This window comes from Protopterus annectens, chromosome 12.part0, assembly GCF_019279795.1.
Source record: "Protopterus annectens isolate FY-2018-M chromosome 12.part0, PAN1.0, whole genome shotgun sequence".
NCBI lineage: Eukaryota > Metazoa > Chordata > Ceratodontiformes > Protopteridae > Protopterus > Protopterus annectens.
The window spans coordinates 654,108,637-654,132,612 of NC_056746.1; the positions used below are offsets into that span (position 1 = coordinate 654,108,637).

General features: G+C 43.6%; 1 protein-coding gene across 1 annotated transcript in view; it reads left to right on the forward strand.

Moving 5' to 3' along the window:
• The window catches only part of ALG1 (ALG1 chitobiosyldiphosphodolichol beta-mannosyltransferase), a 634,420-nt gene that overhangs the window by 500,469 nt on the left and 109,975 nt on the right, over positions 1-23,976 (forward strand). The gene's annotated exons all lie outside the window — the stretch shown is intronic.

The window sequence follows — 23,976 nt, forward strand, 5'->3', positions numbered from 1 at the left end:
CTCCCTGTCCTGGACATTTTTTTTTTTAAGCAAACAGGTACCTACAGGTGACCTGTAATTGTGTTGTCATGCTATGGCTATTAAAAGGAAACCAGGCTGTGAGAAAGTATTTAATGTGTGTACCACTATTTTTGCTGAGGTGTTGGCATGAAGGGTGGCATACATTCATAGTTGTTGGGGAAGGTTACAAGAGTCACACCTGAATCCCAGCAAATAAAAGCACTGCAGCAATCTATTTTCTGTTAAGATAATGTCAAACCTCCAACAAAATGGCTGTGAAGTAAAATAACAAAACCCATGATAGAGGCAACTGGAAGAATATGTAGAATTGGTTCCACTATGAAACATCATTGCATAAAACTACACCTAGACAAGCCTAACATGTAAATGTTGGAATAAAAAGAAAATTAAAATAAAAAAAAATTGTATGGACACGTACACTTACTATGTATTTTTAACTCTTGGTTGTACAGTTACAAGGAAAACTGAAAACACATGAAAAAAGCTGCAAATTATTGTCAGTGCTATAACAAGAGACTTGACTCACTTGGTGTTGTGAGTACTGTTAAAGTGTGAAAATACACTTTAATCTGTATCTGTCACAGAACTATGTACAGTATCATTAATGCATACGTGCAGCATCACAAAAAAGTAGGCACAAAGATATTTGAAGAGAAATGCAGGTAAAGGCATCCAGATATGGAAACTTTCACAATACAAAAATTAAGTTCACAAAGATGGAACATAGAACAGAAAATTAACAAAGTAGAAGTTAAAAAATAGAAGCTGGAGTTATGGAATACCTGTGAAGTGAAGGATTTAGTGTAGAAAGTTTAACACAGGTTATATCACGGCATTAGGGAACAATGAGTCCCCCAGTTAAGGAGAAACAGTAGGAGCAGGAAACATCTGAAGAAGAAATATGGACGTGGAGAAAGAAAAACAGATTTAATATGGTGCAATATGTTTGCAAATGAAAAAGCAAAACTAATCAATACAAAAAGAGCAGTGCCAAAGAGATTTGAAAAGAAATATATGCAAAGACATCCTGATACCCAGAAAAGAGGGCATCTGGCACCCTGTTCTAGACCTGTCCACATTAAATCTGTCCCTCCAGGTGCCCTATTCTAGACCTATCCACATTAAATCTGTCCCTCCAAGTGCCAAAATTCAAAATGCTGACCCTTCAAAACCTATTACCTATGTTGGCTCCAGACCCCTGACTAGTGACCCTAAATGTCTCTAAGACTCTTACCTCCATATCCCCATCAGGGAATCCTGCAGGAGTGTCCTACATTTCAGAGCAGGCTCAGAGCACTTTCAATTGTCTGCTCTGCCCTTTGGCTTATCTATTGCTTCCAGAGTCTTCACCAAGTGCCTTGCTCTGGTCATTGCATTTTTCTGACAGCAAAACATCCAGATTTACCCCTGACTTCAGGCAGACACCAAGGAAAAATTCCTGCAAGACCTTTCCTTTGTCCAAACTCTGCTTACCTCTGTGGGATTCACTGTCATCAGGAAAAAATCCCATTTCCAACCTACAAGGCAGATAACCCTCCCAGGAGCCCTCCTGGACACATCTGCCAAAAGAGCATTCCTCTCTGCAGAGCTTTCTCCTACTCTGCTTTTCTCAGCTGGCTCGCAAGACACATCTCACAGCAAGGAGGTTCCTGCAAGCGCTTGGGTACATGGCTTCCTGCATCCTTCTGGTACCTTTAGCCAGGCTCCATGTGAGAAAACTGCAGTGGTATCTCAAGAATACCAATGTTTGGAGGGTGGCTTAATGGATAAGGTGTTAGTCGTACAAACACAAGGTGCAGGGTTTGAGTCTCACAAGGGATAATTGGCTAGGCTTAAAATGGCTCGCAAGGGCAGTTAGCTTAGTACTAAACTATGAACCTATTAATTGTGAACCTATTAACTATGAACCTATAAGAACCTATGGAGCCAACATTCACAGTCACTGGAACACCAGCTGCCTCTGATCCCCTACTTAAGGAAGGAATTTCTATGGTGGGCAGAAGCTTGTACTCTGAACAGAGGGCTACTCTTCAGCACCATTCCCCAAGGCCAGACCATCACCACCGGCACCTCAGACAGCCTGGGGTGCTTATCTAGGAGACGTGCACTCAGGGCACCTGAGATCAGGGAGACTTTACCCTCCAGATCAACATAAAGGAATTGCTGGCAGTACACAGAGCTATAATAGCATTCAGGAGCCACCTCAGACCAGGAGTTCTCCTAATCAAGACCAACAACACCACAGTCATGATGTAGTACCATCAACGAACAATGATGTGTCTGCTTCTGATAGCCCAGTACATTCCAGGGGAGCACAACACCCTGGCAGACTGCCTCAGCAGGAGTGTCCTGAACCCACACGATTGGCAGCTACACAAGGACACCTTCCTCTACATCATGCATCTCTGGGTATTACCAGAGGTAGACCTCTTTGCTACAATTCAAAACAGGCAGCTAAACAGGTTCTGCTCCAGGGAATTCCAACCACGAGCATGGGGCAACCTATTTGTGTACGTTTACCCTCCCTTACCACTGATTCCCAGGGTACTTCTAAAGATCAAGGAGGAAGGGCCAAGGGCTATCCTCATTGCCCCAAACTGGCCCAGACAGCACTGGTACCCCCTACGTCTCAGCCTAATCAAGGAATTACTGTTCAGCCTGCCTGTCACAGAAAAGCTGCTAGCCCAAGAAAAATGGTCAGTACTGTACCCAAATCTTGACGCACTCAGCCTATCCGCATGGCTTAGAGAGGCGGATAACAGGCCACTACTGAGCAAACAGGTCATGGATATCATTAAAGAGGCCAAAAGGCCCAGTACCAGAAAATCTTATTCAGAAAAATGGAAAAGATTCACTGCATGGTGCCAAAATAAGGGTGAAAACAGTGCCCATGCCTCTCTCACCTTGGTTCTGGACTACCTAGCGGAGCTCATGCAAAAGGGATTGTCTTACTCCTCTATCAAAATCCATGCCTCAGCTGTCCTGCTCATTCTCCAACAGAGTAACCTCTATTCTCCCATCCCCTGTTAAAACAATTCCTTAGAGGGTTATCACACATTAGACCTCCTGGGAGGCTACCCACCCCAGCATGGGATTTGAAATTTGTCCTCGGATAATTGACCTTACCCCCTTTTGAATCAGCTTCCTCAGCAGAGGTAAAGCACCTCTCTTGGAAGACTGCTGTCCTGCTGGCCATAACCTTAGCCAGAAGAGTATCAGAACTACAGGCTGTCATGGCCATTGAACTCTTCATTATTTTTCATCCAGACAGGGTATCCCTTAGGACAAGCCACTCCTTTATGCCTAAGGTGGTATCTGATGTGGCTGTTAGTCAGGCCATCCATCTCCCTACCTTCTTTCCAAACCCACAAAATAGGGGGGGAAGAATTCTCAATACTTTAGATGTGCACAGGCAACTTTGATACTACCTAGACAGAACCAAGTATATCAGAAAGACTGACCAACTGCTGGTAAGCTTTGCTCCTGGGGCAGAGGAGAAACCTATATCCAAACAGACCATTTCCAAATGGATATTGCACTGCATCCGTTTCTGCTACTCTTTTCATGGAAAGGTACCTCTCAAATCAGTCAGAACCCATTCTACCAGGGCAGCATCAACTTTCACTGCCTTCCTCAGAGGCATCCCTACCAGGGACATTTTAGAAGCTGCCACCTGGACATCTGTCCACACCTTCACAAAACACTACCAGCTGGCTATTTTCTCCAAATCCAGGGCAGGCTTTGCTTCAGCAGTCCCTGCAGGGCATTGTAGCTTCCATTTTATTTATTTATTTATTTTACATTTGTTAACCGGGTTAGTCCAACTGAGTTTGCAAACAAACCCATTTTCAGTGGAGACCCAAGGGGAAAAGCCCCAGCAAACATAAGTAAAAATAAAGTGACAATGTACAAATATTAAATAACAATTACAATACAAAATAATTGTAAAAAAGAAAAGGTTATTAACTATTTGCATTTCATTGATAGTAAGCAACCCATTTTCAGTGGAGACCCAAGGGGAAAGAGCCCCCCAGCAAACATAAGGAAAGATAAACATACAGGACAAAAACTATTAAAAACAACACTGCAAATACGAAATTAATTATAAAGAGAAAAACAAAAGAAAAAAAATTATGAACATTAAGGGTTGCACGGATAATAGTGGACTAAAATTAACTACATATGAGAGTAAAAACAAAAAGATAATCATTGTTCAAAAGAAGGACAATGTATAGACATTGATAGGACGTGGGGAGGAAAAAAGATAGTGTGGAGAATGGGAGAGGGGTGTAGTAGGGCTATAGTAGTAGAGCTGAGGGTTTAGGAGATTAGTTTAAGCAGAAGTTACTAACAAACAAAGAAAGTTAGGAGATCCAACAGGTTATACAGTGGGAGACGCTAGGACTACATGTACATTTAAAGCAATAAAAGCATATTCTCCAGCTCCTTCACTGCATTCCTTCCACCCTACCTTTCAGCTTTGGGAATCTTCCCACAAGTGTTGACTGCAACAGTGAAACACTAAGAACATAGTACAGTTGTGTACACTTACCATAAATATAGATGTTCGAGTGTATTCATTGTCACAGTTCTGTTTCCCTCCCACCTTCCCCCTTTCTCTTTTCCATCTTTCTTATGGCTTTACCCAGGTTGGCCTTCTTCAGGTCTTCTTGGAAGTGGTTGGGGGCAAGAAAAACTGATGTAATGGCATCGGCTGCCTCTCTTTATAGCACTGACGACCTGACATCAGTCTCTGGTGACCTGCAGCCAGCACAGGAGGGAAATCCTGTACTCTGGTATTCGGGCCAGCCGAGGGCTACCCAGCAGGTATAACCCACAAGTGATGACTGCAACAGTGAACACACTCAAGCACCTACATTTATGGTAAGTGTACACAGCTGTACTTTATGTATTACCTGCAAAGTGAAGAATTTAGTGTAGAAAATCTAACCGATAACCTCAGAGCAGGATACAGCAGTAGATCAGAGCGGGAAACATCTGATCATTTGCCATATGAAGATGCTTTGAAGCCTTCCATAGGAAGCTAGTACAGAAGTTCAGGTGGAGTTGCATAGCAAGGGAAGGAACAGGAAACTGTGCAACCCTGACACAGTCAGTGTTGTGGAGCGATAGGCTAGTGAGTTCCCACATGAAAGAGCAATGGTGACACAGGATGAAACAAAGAGAATGTGGCACAGGAAGATGCTCTGGAACTATCTGTAGAATGCCCACAAGAAATGGAGAGCAAAGAATGTGCCCTAAGTTTAGAAGAAACTGATCTAAGAGAATAATTGCTTGATTTAATAGAGATAGACAGACATATGTAGATCGATGAAAGAAATAGACTACAGAAAGTCAATAAAACCCCAAAAGTTAGAAGTGTGATAAAACAAATAAACACAGTAATTAGGATTGTCCGTAGAGATTCATGTTGTATAATGGAAGTAAATAGGATATATTACTGTGCAGCTAAATTAATAACAGATAGTCTTACCATAAAAATATAGGGCAGTAAGGGAAAGGAAGAGGATAAATCAAATACCTTAATGGAAGTATCAAATAGAGAAAACTACAAAGCAATTAAGACAAGAAGTGTCACTGTTAGAAGAGGAACAGATAAATAAAAATACTCAGAATGATAGACATGATAAAAGCAATGTGCAGTATCTGAACAGATCAGGATCTGTACACTATCGCAAATAATAAACTAAAAATAGCACAGGCAGAAAAACTTGGAAGATATGCAGATAAATACAAAGGAAAAGTACAAAATAAGCAATTTATTGATGACCCAAAAATGTTTTATAGAGAATTGGGAAACAAGGCAAAAGGAATTGAAACACTACCAAAAAAGAAGAAATAGATAACATTTTGGAGAAATATCTATGAAGATCCTGTGAAATGTAACAAAAATGCTGAATAGTAGAAGAACTAAAAGGAAGAATAAGAATTTCAAATGTACAAGATATGAAATAGAATGAAGTAATGGCTAGAGAGATTACTTAACTTCTGGCTAAAAGTATTAACATTTTTACATGAAGATTAGTCACAAGTAAGAACTATTTGTTTGCACACCCCATACAGACAGCAACCTGGTTAAGAACAGGAAATACAATACTCCTGAACCTGCAAGCTATCCTAAAAACTGCAGACCTGTAACTTGCTTTCCGATGAAGTATAAACTGTACACTAGAATTGATGCAGACAGTTTATAGTCATTTAGAAGAAAACTCAATCATGGCAATAGAACAAAAGGATAATAAAAGTAATATGGAACAAAGGATAATTTGTTGTTAAATAAGGTCATAATGGAGAACTGTAAAAAGGGGAAGAATCAAAGTATGCCATGGATAGACTACAGAAAAACATTTGACAGTATTCCACATTCATCATTCCCAATATTATTCTAGCATGTCCAAAGGTCAGTTGTTAATCTCCTCTCCGGTCCAGCTGGTGAATCTGGGAATCTTGAGGCAATGTTACAACTGCCTCATGTACACAGACAACCCTCTCCTCCTCCCAACAAATTCCAACACATGTGAGAGATGCAACCATATAGCCAAACTGGAGGCTAAGCTCTCTCAACTCAGTACTGGCATAACCAGTCAGGAGGAGAAGGAAACCACACTCACTACAATTCCAGTCTCACATAGACCTACCACGACAGCAAACCAAACACATAATCACACAAAAAACATACTCGGAGGCTCTAAATAAAGATCTGCCTAAGCAGCAGAGACCTCCAAAGCAGACACCCAAGCAACCACTACCCCAAAACAAAACACGTGCAACACATATCTCACAAAGCCAGTGTGCCGAACAGTCACAGCCCTTAAGACTAAACAACACACCTGATACACTTGTAATAGGTGACTCTATCATCAGGTACACTGACGTCCCGCTCACCAAGCTGAACAAGGAGAGGGTCACGGTGAGCAGCCTGTCGGGCGCTAGGATCCGCCACATAACACAAGCACTCAGGTCACTCCAAGGCAAGTACAAATATGACTCAGTCATTGTCCATGCTGGTGTGAATGACCTGAGACGTACCTCCCTGGACTACATGAAAAGAGACATAAAGGAGCTCTCTGAGCATGTAGCCCAGGCCGGTATGACCCTGACCTTGAGTAGCATCTTACCCTCACCAAGAATGATGCCACAATATGAAGACAAGATGATCAATTTCAACAATTGGCTTAAGTACTGGTGTCATTCAAAGGGAATCCAATGCCTGTCAGCTTGGGATGATATGCTCGACGAGCCACGATGCTTCACTAGGGACGGCTTGCACCTGTCACCCCTGGGCTTTCGGATATTGGCAAAGGCTCTTGCTACCCCCATAGTGCCTTTTTTAGGCAAGGCTCAAAAGACAAACCCACCTCCATAGGTATCACAAGGGATAAGAAACTAAGAGTAATGCTACTCAACGCCAGAAGTCTAAACCTCAAGATGCACGCACTCGAAACTCTCCTTAGCATGGAGAACATCGATATCTGTGCAGTAACAGAAACCTGGTTCAGGGCTCCCGAGAGCACCCCAGCACTACCAGGTTATACCTCATACCATGCTTTTCGGCCCCAAAACTTGGACCAAACCACAAAAGGAGGGGAGTATCGATATTCATCAAAGATACCCACACCTCCAGGTTGGTGGCAAAGCACGAAGCATCAGAGACTATCCATGTGCAACTAACAGTGGGTAAAACTGCCTTCCAGTTTATAGCCTGCTACAGACCACCCTCCCAAACCCAGGAACCCCACTCAGCCTTCCTGAGAACACTGGAAAATATGAAGGTCTCTCCAAACACCATTATATTGGGCGACTTCAACTACCCAAACATAGACTGGGAGCATTACTCTAGCTCCAACACCCTAGCCCAAAGGTTCCTAGAATTTATAAACTCAAATGCTATGGAACAACGTGTTACCACTCCCACAAGAGGAGAAAACATACTGGACCTGATCATCACCAACATGGGGACTCTATGCTCCAGACCAGAAGTGTATCCCTCACTGGTAAGATCAGACCATAAACTAATCTCACTGGATATTTACATCCCGACCTCACCCCCTGCCCAGAAAACCACAGTGAAAAACTTCTCTAAAGCAAATTTCACACTCCTCAAAACCGAGGTGGAATCCTTCAAAGCCCCCGGGCCTGTGGAAAATACGGCCCAGACCGCAGAATCCTTTATAAATGCATTCTATGAACACCTTCAGGAATGCATGTATCATGCGATCCCAAATAAAACCAAGACCCAATCCTCCAAAGGCAGACGTCCTGTCTGGTGGACCCCAGCCATAAACAAACTATACAATAGAAGGAGGAAGTTACTAAATGATAGAGCAAAATCCCAAAAAGGGAAGGCATCACTGATCAGTATTAGCAGAAAACTACGGGAACTCATAAAATTGTCTAAGGCCGGCTTCGAGAGAAAAATTGCATAGGACACTAAGGATAATCACAAGGCTTTCTTTAGTTATGTTAGGAACCTGGGTGGTAATTCCCAGATATGCTCAAAATTAGTCCAAAATGACAAAAAATACACTGAACCCACAGACATTGCCAACATCCTAGCTGACAGGTTCAGCGCAAACTTCTCCCCCCCCCCCCCACCTAAAGGGCAAATATCTATCTCAGCAGAGTGCTGCCCCCCTGACATCTCAGATGCCCAGGTAAGAGCCGCCCTCTCCAAAGCAAAAAACACAGCATCAATGGGACCAGACGGTGTCCCGGGCTGCATCCTACATGAACTCCAAGAAGAGCTAAACCCAAACATAAAACTACTGTTCAATCTCAGCCTTACTACAGGATATGTGCCCAAAGAGTGGTGTACAGCAACAGTGGTCCCTCTCCATAAAGGTGGTGCTTCAACGGATCCTGGAAACTATCGCCCCATAAGCCTGACTAGCTTGGTCTGCAAAGCTATGGAAAGGATCATCATGGACCTCATAAGTAAAGATTTTGGGGACCTACAGACACTGGATCCTACCCAGTTCGGCTTTGTTAAGGGCAAATCCTGCCTCTTAAAACTGGTTGATTTCTTTGAAACAGTCACCAAGGCCATTGACGAGGGGAAGGTGGTCCACACAGCCTACCTGGACCTCCCAAAAGGCTTCGATACAATACCCCACTCGGGCATTATAGATAAGCTCACCAGCTTAAATATAAACCCCCTATGTCACTAGATGGATTGCAAACTGGCTCAAGGACAGAACCCACATGGTTAGAATTGCTGGAGCCATGTCAGACTCCAAACCAGTTACAAGTGGTGTCCCACAAGGCTCAGTCCTGGGACCTCTCTTGTTCGGTATATATTTCTCGGAGGTACAGGCAAACACGGAAGGACTGCGGCTGACCAAGTTCGCAGATGACTGCAAACTGGGCGCCATAATCGACTCTCCAGCCGACACAAGCATCCTCCAAAAGGGCCTCATAGAAACAGACAACTGGTGCCAGAGCCATGGCCTCAAGCTAAATGCCAAAAAGTGTATAGTCACCCCCTTTGGCAAAAACAAAGTGCCCACAAATTACCACATAGGTGGTAATCCATTAAGTACAGAAGAAGTAATTAGGGACCTGGGGACCCAAGTTGATAGCAGTCTCTCATTTGACAACCACATAGCCAAAGTGGTTAGAAAAACATTTTATATAGCCCTCCTAATCATGAAGGGATTCACATCTAGATCAGGGGAGGTAATCATGCCTCTTTACTCAACCCTCATCAGGCCCATAATTGAGTACAATGCCCCTTTTGGGATGTACCTTACCAGACACCTGCAGCAACTGGAAAGACCCCAAAAGTACCTCACCAAGAGGATCAAAGGGCTCAAACAGATGCCATATGCTGCCCGGTTAAAGAAACTCCAGCTCTACTCAGTGGCATACCGCCTGTTCAGAGGCGATCTGTGCCTGACGTATAAAGCCATGTCCAACCCGGAATTAATGGACATGCTGCACCTCAGAAAATCCAAATCCCTTCGAGCTACGCGCTCGAGATACTTGAACCTCAGCACTGAAATACATAGGACATGCTGGAGGGACAGATTCATAACCCAGAGGCTCCCTTCACTCTGGAATAAAATCCCAGTCCAGGTTAGGCAGAGTCCCTCATTGACTCTCTTCAAGAGGAATCTTGATGAGTGGATGGGAGATCGTAGGTTTACCCCGGGGTATCACTTCTGTGTCACTGTTAGACAGAGGCACAGTATACTAACCTTGAAAAAGGGCATAGCAAAATAAATTTAAAATGAGTGGCGAAAGCCAAACACATTCTGGCTAGGCTTATAAATGCCCTAGGGCAGATAGCCTAGTATGAACCTATGAACCTATGTATAAAAGAGTGCTTAAAATGTAAATGATACACCCTGCATGGATCGGTAACATTACACTGACCATGAAACAGTGGCAAATCACTTTGCAGTTAAGCCTTGATAAAGGATAAATTATTCCAGGGATAAAAATTGAAAGGGGGACATTGCAGGGTGAATTGCTGTCACTGCTGCTCTTTTGTCTTCCCTTAACCCATTAAGCTGTCTACTTAACAGTTTGGCACCCAGAAAACAACAAAATATAAAGACTGCTCATCTTTTTGTGGAAGATTTAAAGCTGTAGAGTTCATCAGATGAGGAACTGAAAGCACAACTGCAAGTGGTCAGAAACTGCAGCACCAAGAAAACGTCAGCCTGGGACAGGAATGTGATATAAAACAACTTGTGCAAGAGAGAGCATGTTAAGTATTTGGGAATTGATTGAAGGATCAACAGTAAAATATGAACAAATAAGAATAAAACTTAGTAAGGAATATTTTAGAAGACTAAGATCAATACCGAAAGCAGTGCTGATATCTAGGAACAAGTCCAAGCTATAAACCAATTTGGTCTTCCTGTCCTAACTTAGAGTAATTGACTGGCCCCAAAAGGTGTTGGATCAGTTGGACAGGAAAACTAAAAGGATGCTTAATGCTTATCAAATGATTTATAAAAATGAGTGTATATCAAGACTATATATTCCCCGTACTGAAGGAGATATCCTCAAAACTGATTGGATGTATAGATCTGCAGTCCTAGGACTGCATGCATATCTGCTGACCTCACAAGACCCAAACATAATGAAAGTTTTAAAACATGAGGAGAATAAGTTTAAGATGAAGATGACTTCCCTGCTTAGTTTAGCATAAGTATATTGGTGTCAGGTAGGAATGGAAATCAAACCGGAAGTAGATGAAAATCAGCAACTGAATGTGCCAAAAAACAAAAGAAGGAATGTAAGGTGAAAAATCGGTTGAGAAGGCAAGAAATAAGGAAAATGCATAAATATAGTTGCAAGTATAGAAAACTCTTGGAACAACCTTATGTTGATCAGGATCAAACACAAGGAGAGGTGAATTTAAACCAAAAGACAAAAGGTTAATATTTGCGGCCCAAGATAGTGGACTACGTACAGATTTGTGTACAAAAAGGAGCTTGCTGAGCAAAACAAGGGAGTTTGGGGCTTTGGACAGATTTGGGAGGCGTGTGTATGCTTCAGCAACCTTTGGCCTTGGGTCGCTGAACTACCTGGTGCACTTTACAAGATTACAAAGGAACTTGGAAAAGGAACTGTCAAAATCCCTATCTGGGACAGCTACTGCTGAGACTCGGACTTTTGTGGCTTCACAATTGGCAACCCTACAATCCATTTGTAATTCATCCATGAGGCTTATCTCTCGCATAGCTGAAGGTACCTCAAGTACGGTGGGTTCAGGCATTTCAATCAGGAGGCATGCCTGGATGTGCTTGAGTGATTTTTGCGGAGCCCTTCAAGTCCTTGATGTTCATCGTGTTTCACTGTTGCAGTCATTACTCTTGGGTTATCCTGCTGGCAGGCTACCCGCAATCGGACAGAATTCCAAAGTCTAGGTCCGGCATCGGTTGCTGTCACCTCTTCCCTGACGTCAGAGAGCCAGGGGTATAAAAGATGCAGCCGACGCCATTTTCTTCAGTCTTTCTTGCCGCGCGGTGCCCGAAGCAAAAGCAGTTCGCAAGTGCCGGTCGGCCGACTCCTGAGATTTTCATATCTGAATTTCAGAATCGAAGTCTTCATTAAAGCTAAGTACCCCATTGGGGAAACTTTTTTCTTGCTCCAGACCGATGTCAGAAAAAGTTAACAATTGGATTTCTTGTGGGAAGCAAATACCTCATAAGGATTTTCACTCTTACTGTATTCCTTTCCTAGGCCCTGATCACAGTGTTGCTAGCTGTCAGTTTTGTGCTACATTCAACCAACGCGCTATCAAGCATCGGTTCGATTTTGCATTTCATTACTTTGGCCAAAGATTTAATTATATAATGCCGGCGGAACAGCTGACAACCGGAGTTTACAAAAAACGCAAGGACAAGAATAGGCATCCGAGGTCCAAAACCGATGACGAAGCCTCTTCTAGGCCAGTCGCCAGTTCTCACTGAGGCGCTTTCGCAGCCCCTGGCGCCCGCTACCTCAGAGCCACAGGCCGCTACTGACTCCCACGTGGAGCCAACTGAGCCTCTGGAAACTCAAGGTATTGGACACTCGGAAACCAATCCCTCAGATGGGTCCAGAGCTGCTGAGCAGGCATCGGCTTCTGAGGGTGTCTTCAGACCTACACAACATGTTAAGCCATCCTCAGCTTCAAAGACAAAGACTAAAGCAGCTCTAAAGACAAAGAAACAAGTACAGTATTCTCCTATTCAGACTTCCATGCCTAAAAAACAGATGCTCAAAATGGCCGAAGACCTAATTACCTTGATCAGGGGCTCCCATCCCCCTCCTGATAAGAGGCCTAGGCAAGAGACAGAGTATGATTCTTCTGATCAGGTATCGATTTCCTCTGATTCCTCTTCTGAACAGGATTACTCCATGCTTCCCTATGAGGATTCTGATGCTGAAAAATCCATTCCTTCAGCCTCTCCTCCTGAGGACTATTCTATTGGGGAAACACTGCATACTATGAGGGAGCATTTCCACTGGGAGAGCCAAGATTATTCTGAGTCTAAGAAAAGGCTCAGAGACTTCCTGCTTCTTCCTCAGCACAAGACCCCTTGCCATTCTACCTGTTCTAGACATTGTAGATGATGTATTTTCGAGTCCGGACTGTCCCCTAACTCTTTACCCCCTGCACCTGCTAAGCCAGACAGATGCTACAGGGTCCCGGATTCTCATAAATTCCTATATAAAAACCCCGCTGCTGACCCAGAAACTATATGTCAGGGTCCCAAAGGGGTTAAGGCTTCCACTACAAAAAACCCTGTCCCCTCTGATAGGGATTCTAGGGCTCTAGACAGATGGGGGAAAAAAGTATACACTTCTGCCACCCTAGCTGTAAGGGCTTTAAATTGTCAATTTCATATGCTTAAATATCAGCAATATTTAATGTCACTACTTAAACAGAAAATGTTGACAAATACTGAATGTTCAGAGAACAAGGAATTGCAGGATTTATTGCATGCAACTGAACAAGTGGAAAAGCATACTTTGCAATGTGGTTATTATTCACTGGAGGCCTCTTGCAGGGCCGCTGTTACAGGTTCTGTTATTAGAAGGCATGCTTGGTTAAAGGAACAAAATCTGCCTGATCATGTTAAAGCAAAACTATTAGATGCACCATTACAGCATGATACTTTGTGTGAAGAGGTGTTGAAAAAAATGGAGGATAAAGCAAAATCCATGCAGATAGTCAAGGATTTCTTACAGGTACAGCCACCCAGGTTTAGCAGGTACTGGCCTTCTAAAAATTGGACTTTCCAGTCTCAGAGTGACCACAAAGAGGCAGATACAGGCGTCCCAGAGGCAGATCTCAGCCCCAAGGCTCATACAGGCCTAAACAATGGGGTGCTCCTACCTCCAAAAGCGGAGAAGACAAATCACTGCCTTACAGGAAACAGTCCCAATGACTTTCCTGTACCAGTTCCAAGCAGTTTTCTTTTGACAGCCCCCTAAAGGGGAAAACTAGCACTTTTTTCATCAAATTGGCAAATGGTTACCCAAGACAAATGGGTCCTGAACATAGTGTCCCAAGGCTACAGGTTCCATTTTCACACTCTGCCAAGGTCAAAGGGCATGCCAGACCTGCCACACAATCAATGGACAGAGGCACAAAAACAAATTACAGCGCTCATGGACATGAGGGCCATTCAACAAGTACCACAACAAGAGCAGGGGCAAGGATTTTACTCCAGACTTTTCCTAGTACCAAGGAAGGACAAAACCTGGAGACCAATTCTGGACCTGTCTATACTAAATACGTTTCTGGAAGTTCCAAAATTCAAGATGTTGACTCTTCAGCAGCTACTGCCCATGCTGGGCAAGAGGGCTTGACTAGTAACTTTGGACCTAAAAGAGGCATACCTGCATGTCCCAATCAGACAATCTTGCAGAAGATACCTCAGATTCATAGCTGGCTCAATGCATTACCAATTCTCTGCACTGCCCTTTGGCTTATCTACTGCGCCCAGGGTCTTTACAAAATGCTTGGCACCAGTAATTGCGTTTTGCAGACAAAAAGGAATTCAAATATATCCCTACTTGGATGACTGCCTAATTCAAGCAGAGAACAAAGACACTCTTTTAAAGCATCTGGCGTTTGTAAAAACATTACTAATTGGCCTAGGGTACACAGTAAATGAAAAGAAATCAAAACTAGTGCCCTCTCAAGAGATAATATTCCTGGGTGCAAGCTTAAATACAACTGCCCAGATGGCTTATCTCATGCCAGACCAGCAAAAATAACTGACTACTTACTTCAAGAAATTGGCAACAAAACCCTGCTTATCTGCAAGGAAAGTCCTGCAGGCTTTGGGTTTCATGGCATCCTGCATTCTACTAATTCCATATGCCAGACTGCATATGAGGAAACTACAATGGTATCTGAAAAGTGTTTGGACTCAGCATTGCCACAGCCTGGAGACAGTAATTGCACTCATTCCCTGCCTACAACAGGAGTTTCGATGGTGGGCAGAAGCCTGTCACCACAACAAGGGTCTGCCATTTAGTTTACCCACAGCCAGACAGACACTGACAACGGATGCATCAGATTATGCCTGTGGGGCCCATATGGCAGGAAAATGTATTCAGGGCACATGGCCTGCAAACCAGATGCATCTTCACATCAATCAAAAAGAGATGCTAGCTGTTCAAAATGCCCTGACAGCTTTCAAGGACCTGCTTCATCCAGGACAATTACTGATAAAGACAGACAACACTACGGTCATGTGGTACATAAACAAGCAGGGAGGTACTCATTCCTACCCCCTCTGCAGACAAGCAGTGACCTTATGGGACACAGCATTGGCCTTTCAAGTTCTCGTGCAAGCACAATTCCTGCCAGGAAAAACAAATACTCTGGCAGACGAACTAAGCAGAAACCTCATGGATCCCCACAAATGGAAACTGAATCCACAAGTCTTCATGATGATAATAAGGAAATGGGGATGCCCAGACATAGATCTATTTGCCTCCCTTCACAACTGTCAATTGCAGAGATTTTGCACAAGGATTTACCACAAGCAAGCATGGAAAGTGGACGCCCTATCATTCAGCTGGAAAAATCTAACAGTATATGCTTTTCCCCCACTACCTGTCCTTCCCAGAGTACTCCTAAAGGTCAGACAAGAGAAGCCAAAAATGATTCTGATTGCACCAGACTGGCCACGCCAGCACTGGTACCCAATCCTAAACAGCTTGTCTCAAGGTCCAGCATGGATATTGCCTCAAACTTCTCACTTGCTGACCCAACAAAACAATCAGATCCTGCACAGCCATCTCAGGACCTTAAATCTGGCAGCATGGCGGATAATATAGCCATTCAGAACACTCCTCTTTCAAAAGCTGTTATGGATGTTATCTTGGAGGCCAGGAGGCCCAGTACCAGAAAATCTTATGCAGAAAAATGGAAGAGATTCTGTGTTTGGAACCAGGAACAAGGCATTGACACGTCTGTACCAAACATTCCCCAGATTTTACAATACCTGACTGAGATGCTGAACAAAGGCCTTTCTTTCTCATCAATTAAGATTCATGCCTCTGCCATTTCTACACATTACAATACAGAACCACCTATCTTTTCTCATCCTTTAATAAGGCAGTACCTCAGAGGGGCCAAAAACATTAGGCCTCCAAGGAGAGCACCAGTTCCAGCCTGGGATCTCAATTTTGTTGTGGAAAAACTCACACTGCCTCCTTTCGAGCCAGCATCAACAGTGGATATTAAATTCTTATCCTGGAAGACAGCTCTGCTCCTAGCCATAACCTCTACAAGGCGAGTCTCGGAGTTACAAGCACTCATGGCTGTGGAACCTTTCATCATTTTTCATTCAGACAGGGTTTCTCTGAGGACAAACCCTACATTTATGCCTAAGGTGGTGTCCAGTGTGGCCCTCAGTCAAACCATTCACTTGCCTACCTTTTACCCAAATCCACAGAACAAGGGTGAGAAAATTTTGCATTCTTTGGACATACACAGGCAGTTACACTTCTACTTGGACAGAACTAAAGCTTTCAGAAAGACTGAGCAACTTTTAGTGTCATATGCTGTAGGATCACAAGGAAAGGCTATCTCAAAACAGACTATTTCTAAATGGATAGGCCATTGCATCCGTTTCTGCTATTCTCAACATGGCAAATCAGTGCCTAAGGGCATTAGGCCTCATTCCACCAGAGCAGCAACCTTCCTCAGAGGAGTACCAACCAAAGAAATCTTAGAGGCTGCAACTTGGAGTTCAGTACACACCTTTACAAAGCACTACCACTTGCCTCTCTACTCTAAGTCCAGAGCAGGCTTCACCACTGCACTTCTGCAGGGCCTCATAGCCTCTCCTAATCCTATTTAGCCTAGCCACCCTTCCTCAGCTTTGGGATTCAACCCAAGAGTAATGACTGCAACAGTGAAACACGATGAACATAGTACAGTTGTGTACCTACCATAAATGTAGATGTTCGAGTGTATTCACTGTTGCAGTCCAGGTTACCCACCCACCATCCCCCTTTTCTTTGCTGGGACTTATCTGCACTGCTCTATCCTATATAACCTTTTTGGTGTATTTGCTTGTAGATGAAGAAAATGCTATTTTTGTGTATGCATTTCTTATTGATATATTTTTCAGCCTACCTATTTGGGGCACCTGACATCTGGGGCAAGAAAAACTGAAGAAAATGGCGTTGGCTGCATCTTTTATACCCCTGGTGCACTGACGTCAGGAAAGAGGCGACAGCAACCGACGCCGGACCTAGACCTTGGAATTCTGGCTGACTGCGGGTAGCCTGCCAGCAGGATAACCCAAGAATAACGACTGCAACAGTGAATACACTCGAACATCTACATTTATGGTAGGTACACAACTGTACTTTTATCAGTGCACCTTTTGATAGCAGTTAATAGTTTGTCCCGAAAATGAAGGGCACACTGTCCAGGTGTGAGAAAGATGGAAAGACCATCTCTGCAGTGGGCGTATGTTTTTTGACCTATCAAAGAACCTTCTCTAATAATCAATGATGTGGTTGAAAGATGTGGCTCAGAAAGTCCCAGGATCCTTTCCAAGATCCACTTGAAGATAGTTCCCTCAGGGGAAGAGGAAGGAACTGAAATGGAAGATGCCACCCACGTAGCAGAGGAGACCCACAGAACAAAGGGTCTAGACATTCCTTCTGTGACAGACCCTACCACTGCTCCTGATAGGAGGCCTGATTGTCTCCCTCTGGAGGCAATCAGAGGTCATTTGTCCCTGCACCAGACAGCCTGGTTAGACATCACAAAAGATACTTGGGTGCAGAGGATTATTTCCAGAAGCTGTATAATTCCCTTTTCCCTTCCACCTCCATCTGTATGCAAATTTTCCAGTGTTACACCCAGTCAGAGGAAAACAGCAGCACTAAAAATACAAAAGCTGCTAGAAAAGAATTCATCCAAGGGGTCCCACCAGACCAGATAGAATCCGGAACTTACTCAAGATTCTTTTTAGTGCCAAATAGAACAGGGGACTGGAGACCAATTTTGGATCTCAGTGACTTGATACAAATCAGTTCAGCAAACAATGTACCAGAAAGGCACAGTTCAGTCCATTCTGCCCTTTGTTGTGCAAGGATGATTGGATGTGCTTGATAGGACCTTCAAGATGTTTCTATCACATAAAAATGAACAGGCAATCCAGAAAGTATCTATGCCTTTGGCTGGGAGCCACTCATTAGCAGTTCGGAGTACTGCCTTTTGGTCTCACCACAGCCCCCAAGATGTTTACCAAGTGCATGGCAGTGGTAGCAGCTTACTTGAGATTGCAGGTATTCCAGGTGTTTCCATGTTTGAACGACTGGCTTATTTCCACCCTGACCAAGCATCTACTAATAAGAGCCTGAAATTGGATACTCCAAACTTACTCCCATGTCTGAATCATAATAAATTACAACAGATCTCTGTTAGAACCTACTCAGACATTGGAAATCAGAGGAGTGATCTTCAACACAATTTTGGTGACGGCTTCCCTTCCTCTAGTGAGAGTGCACACCATAAGATTCCAGGTCAGAAAGATAGTGCAGTACCGCAATCTTAGCCCGATTGATCCTTCAAGCCTTGGGGTCAATGTCCACGGCTATAGTTCTAGTTCCTGTAGCAAGATTTCACATGAGAATTCTTCAGTGGATGTTAGCAACACAATGGGTGATTCTGTACCAACATACGTCAGCTCAGATAAGAGTCATTCAGGCATGCAAGAGATACCTTTGGTGGTGGATTTGGTCGGATCAGGTTTTACAGGGCCTTACCTTAATTTTCCCTCAGTCCAAGGCTATAGTGACCAGAGATGCCTCCCAGATTGGTTGGGGGGGGGGGGCACGTCCTAGGACATACTGTCCAAGGCATTTGGTTCCCCAAAGATCCCAGCATGCATATCAATGAACTGGAAATGAGAGCATTGCTCTTACAGTTACATGCCTTCCAAGACTCTCTCCCTGTCAGGACATTTGAAATCCAAACAAACAATGTCAGTGGTTTGGTACATTAACAAACAAGGAAGAACCAGATCTTACCCCCTGTGTCGAGAAGCCCTCAGATTGTGGCAATGGGCAATTTCAACCAGCCGGTTTCTGATAGCAGTGCACATTTTGGGGAAATTCAATGTGATAGGAGAATGAGCAGGTCCATTGTTCTACCTCATGAGTGGTCTCTGAACATGAAAGTGGCAAAAATGATTTTTTGCCGATGGCGCTAGCTTTGCTGCGATCCCTTTACATCCCAATTAAAGAACAAGTGCAGCAGCTTCTTTGTCCTCTTCCTCCCATTGGGGGAATCATCAAGGGATGCTCTGCTCCACAACTGGCCCCCAGGTCTCCTCTATGATTATCCCCCAACCCCTCTAATCTCCAGGTTGGTTTCTGCAGAAAGCTGTCCGGTTGAAGAGCAAAGTCATCCTCATTGCACCCTGCTGGCCTCGACAGATTTGGTCCCCCCTTCTTTGGCCTCATTTAATTTATCCACCTTGGATTCTGGATCCAATTTCAGACCTCCTGTCTCACCCGACCAGCATTATTCATCTGATTATCTTGAACCTCAACTAACACTGTGGTTTTTCCACTTCCTTTAATAGCTAGACAACCTATGCCTTCATTCCCTAGTCATCATATCCTTTTATCTTCCCATAAAGCTTCGACCAGAAAACTTTAAAACTTTATAGAAGTAAGTGGAAAAGATTTGTTTTTTGGGGGAATCAGAAACCTATTGACCCCTTTTCTTCCCCAGTACAGTGTGTTCTAGAGGTTTTGGTGACAATTTTCAATGAAGGAACTAGTTCCTGAACCATTAGAGTTCAGTTGGCAGCCATCTCCAATTTTCATATTGGGTTTGAGAACTCTTCTGTGGCTTCATCCAAACTTTGCAAACCTTTCTTAAAAGGCACTCTTCTCCTGAGACCTCTCTATAAAGACCCAACTCCTCCGTGGGACTTGATTCTGGTACTGCAGGCCTTAATTCATCCCCCCTTTGAACCAGCAGCAAAATGTGATCTTAAGTTTCTGACCTGGAAAACGATCTTTTTAGTAGCAATCACTTTTGCCAGACAAATTTCGGACTTACAGGCTTTGTCTTCCAAACCTCTCTACCTGATCTTTCACAAGGATAGAGTAACATTACATACTAATCCTTCTTTCCTTCCTAAGGTGGTGTCATAGTCTAACATCAACCAGTCCATCAATCTGCCAGTTTTCTTCCCTAAATTCACAAACAAATGTGAATATACACTACACTTATTAGATGTTCACAGACAATTGCGTTTTTACTTGCATAGAACAAAGGATTTTAGAAAAACAGACCAATTATTTGTGTCCTTTGCAGAGTCAAAATTGGGCAAATCAGTGGTAAAACTAACTATAGCCAGATGGTTGACTGATTGCATATCATTTGTCTGCAACAAGTTGGGCTTGTCCCTACCAAAACTGTTAAGAGCCCATTCAACTAGGTCCGTGGCAACTTCTTCGGTATTTCTATCTAGGGCATCCATGTGCAACTGCAACTTGGGCCATTCATCATATCTTTGTTACTCATTACAAACTGGATCTGGTCTTGTGGGCAAGAGCAGCTTTTGGCTCAGTTATGCTCAGTAATATCCTTCATTAGTCCACCCATGATTTTAGGTAGCTGGGGACTCTGTCCCACCTGTTGAGGAATGAACGAAGATCAACAACATCAGATAAAGAAGTTCTGTATTTACCATAATGTTCCACCTGTATTGTCCATTTTCATTCTTCCTCAGCTTCCCCATGACCACACCAACCCCCAACCTTTTAACAATTGATATTTGGAAGAGCTAAAAATTATAAGGGCAACTCTGTCCTTTATGTTGAGCTCCAGATTATGACTTCTTTTATCTACAGTATATGATAATAGTTCTTACATTATGTATACCATCAAACAAGATCTGAAGTATGTTTGGGGCAGTGCATTATGAATAAGAGAGGAGCTTGAGAGCTTTTTAGTGGCCATGAGCTAAAATAACAGCCGAGTCAGATCAGAGTGCCGGATCTGAACACAGCTGTTGAGGAAGAATGAAAATGGAAAACACAGATGGAGCATTATGGTAAGTACATAACTTCTTTTTTTGTAAAACATAATTGGAAACAGCCGCACATCTTGTTGCTGGTTGTGATATACTAATGGCAGAAGGACTGTATACTGAAAGCCATAATGATGTGGCAAGACTGCTGCATTGGAGATTGTGCAAACATTATAATATTGAAGTAGCTGAAAAACATTGGAAACGTGACCCACAAAGCATTACAGAAAATGATGACGTTTATATCACATGGGATAACCCATTTCCAGCAGTTCAAAAAATAGATACGAGAAAACTAATTATAATAGTCCATGAAAAGAAAACAAAAGTAGCATTGATCATTGAAATTGCTACACCCAGCAACAACGGAGAGACACAAGGTCATAAAATACTAAGATTTACAGGCAGAAACAAAGGTAGTGTGGAAGAAAGATACCCAGACAGCTCACCTGTCAGCAATTTTTGCTTGTCTGCCTTTGACTCTTTCTCTGGCCTCTAGATTTGAGGTCAAGCAATTTCTTAAAAGTGTTCTTCACATCAGGCCTTCCAGAAAGCCTATTCCATCTTCTTGTGACCTCAGTTTTTTTCTTGAAAAATTGACACGGGCTGCTTTTGAGCTTGCTTCTTCAGCTTCCTTACAACATTGTACTTCAAAGACTGTTCTTTTGGCTGCCACTTCAATCAAGAGTGTGTCTGAACTTCAGGGCGCTCGTGGCTGTTTCTCCTTTCTTATTTTTCCACAGGGACAGGGTGTCTCTTAATTCTAACTTTTATGCCCAAGATGGTCAGTGAGTTCTCCCTGTTCATCTGCCCTCCTTTCTTCCTTCTTCATAGTCTGCCAGTGAGAAGGTTTTTCACACCTTGGATTTGCATAGGGAGTTGAGATATTATTTGAATAAAAATAAAATTATTTCCAGATCTAAGCAGCATTGGTTCCCTTTCATGCCAGGTCTTTGGGTTTGGCTGTTTCTAAGCAAACCATCTCTTCATAGGTTCATAGGTAGGTACTAGGCTATCGGCCCAAGGGTCTATGCAAGCCTAGCCAACAAGGTTCCCTGGCTTACGCCACCCAAGAAAGTTATTTTCCTGAGCCACTGACGAGCAGAGACACAGAAGTGATCCCCGGGGTGTATTTCCTATTTCCCATCCACTCATCAAGATTTTTCTTGAAGATTGCTAATGAAGAACTTTGCTTGACATAGATGGGTAGCCTGTTCCAGAGTATGGGAAGTCTCTGGGATAGGAATCTATCCCTCCAGCATGTCCTGTTTATTGCGGTGACAAGGTTTAGGTCCCTAGTGCGTGTAGCTCGGAGGGATTGGGATTTCTTTAGGTGTAGCATGTCCAACAGCTCTGGGTTTGACATAGCTTTATATGTTAGGCAGAGATTACCTCTGAGTAGGCGATATGCTACGGAGTAAAGCTGGAGTTTTTTGAGGCGGTCAGTGTAGGGCATTTGTTTGAGTCCAGTAATCCTATTTGTGAGGTACTTCTGTGGCCTTTCCAGCTGCTGCAGATGTCTTGTGATGTACATTCCAAAAGGGGCGTTGTACTCTATAATGGGTCTAATGAGTGATGAGTAGAGGGTAATGATGACCTCTTTTTTTCCTGGACGAGAACCCTTTTATGATGAGGTGTGCCACGTAGAAGGACTTCCTGACTACTGTGGCGATGTGACTATCAAAGGAGAGACTACTGTCCACCTGGGTCCCAAGGTCTCTTATCACGCATTCGGTGTTAAGTAGATTGCTGCCTATGTGGTAGTTCATGGGTACAGAGTTTTTACCAAAGGGGATGACACTGCACTTTTTGGCATTGAGCTTGAGGCCATGGCTCTGACACCAGGCGTCTGTCTCAGAGAGGCCCTTCTGTAGGATGTTCACATCATTTGGGGACTTGACTATGGCTCCTAGTTTGCAGTCATCTGCGAACTTCGTTAGCCAGAGGCCTTCTGTGTTAGCCTGTACTTCAGAGAAGTAGATACCAAACAGGAGCGGTCCCAGGACGGAACCCTGTGGGTACTCCACTTGTCACTGGTTTGAGGTCAGATTTGGAGTCTGCAACTTTTACAGTGTGGGTTTTGTCAGTGAGCCAGTTGGCAACCCATCTTGTGACGTAGGGATTTATGTCTAGTTTATTGAGTTTAGCTATAATTCCAGAATGGGGGATGGTGTCAAAAGCCTTGGCGAGGTCAAGATAGGCTGTGTGAACCATCTTACCCTCATCTACGGCTTTGGTGACTGCCTCAAAGAAGTCGATCAAGTTCAGGAGGCATGATCTGCCTTTCACAAACCCGAACTGGGTGGGATCCAGAGTTTGGAGGTTACCAATGTCTTTGTTTGAGTTCCATGATGATACGTTCCATGGCTTTGCAGACCAGGCTCGTCAGGCTAATAGGTCTATAGTTCCCGGGATCAGTGGTGGCTCCCCCTTTGTGGAGTGGGATAACTGTTGCTGTGCACCATTCAGTGGGCACAAAGCCTGATGCAAGGCTATTATTGAACATGGTGCTTAAGTGGGGAGCCAGTTCATTCTGAAGTTCGTGTAAAACGCAGCCTGGGATGTTGTCCGGTCCCATGGATGCTGTGTTTTTGGCTTTAGAGAGTGCAGCTTTCACCTGCGTAGTTGTGATTACAGGGACTCTGCATTCTTCCTGTATAGATATGGGCCCTTTAGGGGTGAGGGGGTAAAGTTAGCACTGAACCTATCTGCCAGGATGTTGGCAATATCAGTTGGTTCTGTAATTTTCATGCCTTTGTGCTGTAACTCAGAGCAGATCTGGGTGTTGCCATTGAGATTCTTGACATAGCTATAGAATGCTTTGTGGTTGTCCTTGGAATTAGTGGCAATTTTATTTTCGTAGCTACCTTTGGAGGATCTTAAAAGGGATCTCAGCTTCGTACTG